Source organism: Coregonus lavaretus (genome assembly GCF_964263955.1).
Source record: "Coregonus lavaretus genome assembly, contig: HAP1_SCAFFOLD_410, whole genome shotgun sequence".
Taxonomy (NCBI): domain Eukaryota; kingdom Metazoa; phylum Chordata; class Actinopteri; order Salmoniformes; family Salmonidae; genus Coregonus; species Coregonus lavaretus.
This window is the reverse complement of record NW_028161218.1, coordinates 80,259-88,001: the sequence shown is the minus strand read 5'-3', so window position 1 is coordinate 88,001 and position 7,743 is coordinate 80,259.

The following is a 7,743-nucleotide window of genomic DNA, read 5'->3' as shown; positions in this document are numbered from 1 at the left end:
ACCCGTGCCTGGGTCATCGGTGCCAATTCAGGTACCGCTCAACTGCTCCACTAAGGAGCTGAAGCCTACCGCTCCTGCTACGTCCAGTCCAGCTCCAGCCAGCGGGGCCAGACCGGACCAGGGGTGCTATGGGGGGTTTGTTGGAGGGTGGTGGGCAAGCCCGGAGCCAGAACCGCCGCCGAGGAGGAATGCCCACCCAGCCCTCCCCTGTTTTGCTCGTATTTAGGCGCGGTCGCAGTCCGCGCCTTTAGGGGGGGGTACTGTCACACCCTGGCTCTGGGACTCTATTTGTTGAGCCAGGGTGTGTTCATTCTATGTGTTTATTTTCTATGTTGGGGGTTCTAGTTCGTCATTTTCTATGTTTGACTGAGTGACTCCCAATCAGAGGCAACGAGTGTCAGCTGTTGGCTGGTTGTCTCTGATTGGGAGCCATATTTAACTGTCTGTGTTTCACTTTGTGTTTGTGGGTTTTTGTTCCGTGTTCGGTCATTGTTACCGTGGACTTCACGAGTCGTTTCTTGTTTTGTTGATTGTGTTCTATTATCACTAAAGATAATAAAGTTAAACATGTTCGTTCATCACGCTGCGCCTTGGTCTGTTCAATACGACGATCGTGACACCCCTTTAACTTATTTTTCACATTTTGCTGTCTTAAATTTTAATCAGAAACAATATTAAATTGTATTATTTTTCCCACAGATCTACACAACCTACTTAACATTTACTAAGTGAAAAGGTTATAAAACTTACAAAATTAAGAAAAAATAACTGAAATATCATAATTTGAGTTAATATTTGGTGGAAGCACATTTAGCAGCCATTACAGCTGTGAATAAGATTTTACCAACTTTGCACAACTCTTAGGGTTACATATATCCATTGTTTTTGTTAACATTGCTCAAGCTCAATATATTTTGTTGGGAATCATTGATGGATTGCAATATTCAAGCCTTGTTTCTGATTTTTAAGCAAATTTAAGTCAGGACTGAGACACCTCTACGAAATCCATTTTGGCATCTTTGGCAAAAACATTTGTGTAATTGTCTCGCTGAAAAATAAAACTATCCCAGGGTTTTCAGAAGACTGAGGCTGTTAACTTTTTACCTGGGCTTTGCTCCTTTCATATTTAATTGAATCCTGACAAACTGCCCACTCCCTGCCAACGGCAAGCATACCCATAAGATGATGCTGCCACCACTATACTTGAAAAGTGTTTCACTCTTTGTTGTGTTGGATTGGATTTGACCCAACTTTGTAGTTTTTTATATATGCCAAAAATATTGTCTTGCAGTACTACTTAACAGCCTTGTTGCAAACATAATTGATTATTTGGAGTGGATTAAATGTAATTTCTAAAATATACTTAAGTATCAAAAGTAAAAGTATTAATCATTTCAAATGTCTTATTTTAAGCAAACCAGACGGCACCATGTATAGTTGAAGTCGGAAGTTTACATGCAACTTAGCCAAATACATTTAAACTCAGTTTTCCACAATTCCTGAGTTTCCAAGATGGTGAGGTAGTGCAGTTGTGTTTTTATCGTCTGTCTGTAAATAGCCTGTAAATACCCTATTTTCGTACATTTTTCGTACATATTTCCCTATCAGACTTTTCATCCTTCTACAAGATATACTTTCCTGCAACCCACCTCACTCAATGTGGAACGGGTTCTATTATTGACTTACCTTTATCTAGAAGCTAGAATCTCCAGTTGAAACTAGCTAGCCAGCTAACTAGCTACTTGCTATTTGCTATTAGCCACAGCTAGCGGTGTTTTCATCTAGAACATTGGATTTTTTTTCCGCGGGATTAATTTTAATCACTGGACATAGATCACCGGATATTCGGCCAGTCTGCACAGCGCGTTATCGACCCAGAACATATCAGTTTTTCCGCGGAATCACTGATTCACTGGACCTTTAACTCCGGATTCATCGCCACCAGCTGGCTACAACAAAACGGACGCTGTGGTCTGGCTAATCAACCTGAGCTAGGCCCATCTCCCGGCTATCTACCTCTCTATCAACTGGACGGGACCACATAGTATTGACACGGAGCCCCGCCGATCCTACACGACTGGTCTGCCGACGAAATCGTCTGATGTGGTTACGACGTAACCACGAAGATTCCATCCATCTGCTAGCCCTGGCCCGCTAGCACACGCTTACTCACTAAACTGAACTAGCTACTGGACTAGCTACTTGCTATTAGCCACAGCTAGCAGTATTTCACGCAGAACATTTGATATTTTTCCGCGGGATTAATTTTAATCACTGGACTTTGATCACCGGATATTCGGCCAGTCAGCACTGCGCGTTATCGACCCAGAACATATCAGTTTTTCCGGCGGAATCACTGGACCTTTAACTCCGGATTCTTCGCTACCAGCTGGCTACAACAAAACGGACGTAGCACACGCTAGCCGTAGCCTCTTACTCACTAGTGCTTTACCACCGGACCTTATGATAACTCAGCTATACAGCTGATATCTGCTGGACTGTTCCTTTTTACGGTACTACATCCTGTTTATGTTTAGCCTCAGCCCAAACATGGTTAGTTTATTGTTGTTTCGGTTATTTCTAATTGTACTATATCACTGTAGACCCCCCAGCCTAGCTAAACCTGCCTTAGTTAGCTCTTTTGTCCCTCCACCAATACACTCAGAGACCGATTCAATTGATGCCTTTAGAGATACTATCTCTTTCAGTGTTACCCAACGCTTAGGTTTGCCTCCACTTTACTCATGTCCTTCCATATCCTTGTCTGTACATAATGCCCTGAATCTTTTCTATAACACCCGGAAATCTGTCCCCTTTATTCTATATACCCAACGCACTAGAAGACCAGTTCTTAAAGCCTTTAGCCGTATCCTTATTCTAGTCCTCCTCTGTTCCTCTGGTGATGTAGAGGCTAACCCAGGCCCTGTAGCCCCCAGTATCACTCCTACTCCCCAGGAGCTATCATTTGTTGACTTCTGTAATCGCAAAAGTCTTGGTTTCTTGCACATAAATATCAGAAGTCTACTTCCTAAGTTTGAGTTATTCACTGCGTTAGCACACTCTGCCAACCCTGATGTTCTAGCAGTGTCTGAATCCTGGCTCAGGAAGGCCACCAAAAATTCTGAAATTTCCATCCCCAACTATAACATTTTCCGTCTAGATAGAACTGCCAAAGGGGGTGGAGTTGCAATCTACTGTAGAGATAGCCTGCAGAGCTCTATCATACTATCCAGGTCTGTGCCCAAACAGTTTGAGCTTTTACTTCTAAAAATCCACCTTTCCAGAAATAAGTCTCTCACTGTTGCCGCTTGCTACAGACCCCCCTCAGCCCCCAGCTGTGCCCTGGACACCATATGTGAATTGCTTGCCCCCCATCTATCCTCAGAGTTCGTACTGCTTGGTGACCTAAACTGGGATATGCTTAACACCCCAGCCGTCCTACAATCTAAACTAGATGCCCTCAACCTCACGCAAATTATCAACGAACCTACCAGGTACAACCCTAAATCCTTAAACATGGGTACCCTCATAGATATCATCCTGACTAACATACCCTCTAAATACAGCTCAGCTGTCTTCAACCAGGATCTCAGCGATCACTGCCTTATTGCCTGCGTCCGTAACGGGTCCGCGGTCAAACAACCACCCCTCATCACTGTCAAACGCTCCCTAAAACACTTTAGCGAGGAGGCCTTCCTAATTGACCTGGCCCAGGTATCCTGGATGGATATAGATCTCATTCCGTCAGTAGAGGATGCCTGGTTGTTCCTTAAAAATAATTTCCTCTCAATCTTAAATAAACATGCCCCATTCAAAAAATACAGAACTAAGAACCGATATAGCCCCTGGTTCTCCTCAGACTTGACTGCCCTTGACCAGCACAAAAACATCCTGTGGCGTACAGCATTAGCATCAAATAGCCCCCGCGATATGCAACTTTTCAGGGAAGTTAGGAACCAATATACACAAGCAGTCAGGAAAGCAAAGGCTAACTTTTTCAAACAGAAATTTGCATCCTGTAGCACTAACTCCAAAAAGTTTTGGGACACTGTAAAGTCCATGGAGAATAAGAGCACTTCCTCCCAGCTGCCCACTGCACTGAGGCTAGGAAACACTATCACCACCGATAAATCTACAATAATCGAGAATTTCAACAAGCATTTTGCTACAGCTGGCCATGCTTTCCATCTGGCTACCACTAACCCGGCCACCAACTCTGCACCCTCTGCTGCAACTTGCCCATGCCCCCCCCGCTTCTCCTTCACACAAATTCAGACAGCTGATGTTTTGAAAGCGCTGCAAAATCTGGACCCCTACAAATCAGCTGGGCTAGACAATCTGGACCCTTTCTTCCTAAAACTAGCCGCCGAAATTGTCGCAACCCCTATTACTAGTCTGTTCAACCTCTCTTTCATAACGTCTGAGATCCCCAGAGATTGGAAAGCTGCCGCGGTCATCCCCCTCTTCAAAGGGGGTGACACTCTAGATCCAAACTGCTACAGACCTATATCCATCCTGCCCTGCCTTTCGAAAGTATTCGAAAGCCAAGTTAATAAACAGATCATCGACCATTTCGAATACCACCGTACCTTCTCCGCTATGCAATCTGGTTTCCGAGCTGGTCACGGGTGCACTTCAGCCACGCTCAAGGTCCTAAACGATATTATAACCGCGATTGATAATAGACAGTACTGTGCAGCCGTCTTCATCGACCTGGCCAAGGCTTTCGACTCTGTTAACCACCGCATTCTTATTGGCAGACTAAATAGCCTTGGTTTCTCAAATGACTGCCTCGCCTGGTTCACCAACTACTTCTCAGATAGAGTTCAGTGTGTCAAATCGGAGGGCCTGTTGTCTGGACCTATGTCAGTCTCTATGGGGGTGCCACAGGGTTCAATTCTTGGGCCGACACTTTTCTCCGTGTATATCAATGATGTCGCTCTTGCTGCTGGTGACTCTCAGATCCACCTCTACGCAGACGACACCATTTTGTATACATCTGGCCCTTCATTGGACACTGTGTTAACAAACCTCCAAACGAGCTTCAATGCCATACAACAATCCTTCAGTAGCCTTCAACTGCTCTTAAACACTAGTAAAACTAAATGCATGCTTTTCAATCGAACGCTGCTAGCACCCGCCCACCCGACTAGAATCACCACTCTCGACGGGTCTGACCTAGAGTATGTGGACAACTACAAATATCTAGGTGTCTGGTTAGACTGTAAACTCAACTTCCAGACTCACATAAAGAATCTCCAATCCAAAGTTAAATCTAGAATCGGCTTCCTATTTCGCAACAAAGCCTCCTTCACTCATGCTGCCAAACATGCCCTCGTAAAACTGACTATCCTACCGATCCTTGACTTCGGCGATGTCATTTATAAAATAGCCTCCAACACTCTACTCAGCAAATTGGATGTAGTCTATCACAGTGCCATCCGTTTTGTCTCCAAAGCCCCATACACTACCCACCACTGTGACCTGTACGCTCTTGTTGGCTGGTCCTCACTACATGTTCGTCGTCAAACCCACTGGCTCCAGGCCATCTATAAATCACTGATAGGCAAATCCCCGCCTTATCTTAGCTCATTGGTCACCATAGCAGCACCCACCCGTAGTCTGCGCTCCAGCAGGTATATCTCACTGGTCATTCCCAAAGCCAACACCTCCTTTGGCCGCCATTCCTTCCAGTTCTCTGCTGCCAATGACTGGAACGAATTGCAAAAATCTCTGAAGCTGGAGACTCTTATCTCCCTCAATAACTTTAAGCATCAGTTGTCAGAGCACCTTACCGATCACTGCACCTGTACACAGCCCATCTGAAATTAGCCCACCCAACTACCTCATCCCTATATTGTTATTTAATTTGCTCTTTTGCACCCCAGTATCTCTATTTGCACATAATCTCTTGCACATCTAGCATTCCAGTGTTAATACTATTGTAATTATTCTGCACTATAGCCTATTTATTGCCTTACCTCCATAACTTGCTACATTTGCACACACTGTATATATATTTTCTGTTGTATCTCTGACTTTATGTTTTTTTTTACCCCATATGTAACTCTGTGTTGTTTTTGTTGCACTACTTTGCTTTGTCTCGGCCAGGTCGCAGTTGTAAATGAGAACCTGTTCTCAACTGACTTACCTGGTTAAATAAAGGTGAAATAAAAAAATAAAATAAAAATTAACCCTAGTAAAAATTCCCTGTCTTAGGTCAGTTAGGATCACCACTTTAAAAAATGTGAAATGGCAGAATAATAGTAGAGAGAATTATTTATTTCAGCTTTTATTTATTTCATCACATTCCCAGTGGGTCAGAAGTTTACATAAACTCAATTAGTATTTGGTACCATTGCCTTTAAATTGTTTAACTTGGGACAAACGTTTCGGGTAGCCTTCCACAAGCTTCCCACAATATGTTGGGTGAATTTTGGCCCATTCCTCCTGACAGAGCTGAGTCATGTTTGTAGGCCTCCTTGCTCTCACACACGTTTTCAGTTCTGCCCACAAATTTTCCACAGGATTGAGGTCAGGGATTTGTGATGGCCACTCCAATACCTTGACTTGATGCCATCTATTTTGTGAAGTGCACCAGTCCCTCCTGCAGCAAAGCACCCCTGTGCTTCACTGTTGGGATGGTGTTCTTCGTCTTGCAAGGCTCACCCTTTTTCATCCAAAGATAACAATGGTCATTATGGCCAAACAGTTCTATTTTTGTTTCATCAGACCAAAAAGTACGATCTTTGTCCCCATGTGCAGTTGCAAACCGTAGTCTGGCTTTTTTATGGCGGTTTTGGAGCAGTGGCTTCTTCCTTGCTGAGCGGCCTTTCAGGTTATGTCGACATAGGACTTGTTTTACTGTGGATATAGACACTTTTGTACCTGTTTCCTCCAGCATCTATACAAGGTCCTTTACTGTTGTTCTGGGATTGATTTGAACTTTTCGCACCAAAGTACGTTCATCTCTAGGAGACAGAATGCGTCTCCTTCCTGAGCGGAACGATGGCTGCGTGGTCCCATGGTGTTTATACTTGCATACTATTGTTTGTACAGATGAACGTGGTACCTTTAGGCATTTGGAAATTGCTCCCAAGGATGAACCAGACTTGTGGAGGTTTACCATTTTTTTCTGAGGTTTTGGCTGATTTCCTTTGATTTTCCCATGATGTCAAGCAAAGAGGCACTGAGTTTGAAGGTAGGCCTTGAAATACATCCACAGCTGACTCAAATGATGTCAATTAGGCTATCAGAAGCTTCTAACGCCATGACATCCTTTTCTGGACATTTCCAAGTTGTTTAAAGGCACAGTTAACTTAGTGTATGTAAACTTTGACCCACTGGAATTGTGATACAGTGAATTATAAGTGAAATAATCTGTATGCACAAAGTAGATGTCCTAACCGACTTGCCAAAGCCATAGTTTGTTAACAATACATTTTGTGGAGTGGTTGAAAAACGAGTTTTAATGACTCCAACCTAAGTGTATGTAAAATTCCGACTTCAACTGTATATATATATATATATATATATATATATATATATATATATATATATATATATATATACATACAGTGGCGGAAAAAAGTATTTAGTCAGCCACCAATTGTGCAAGTTCTCCCACTTAAAAAGATGATAGAGGCCTGTAATTTTCATCATAGGTACACGTCAACTATGACAGACAAATTGAGGAAAAAAAATCCTGAAAATCACATTGTAGGATATTTTATGAATTTATTT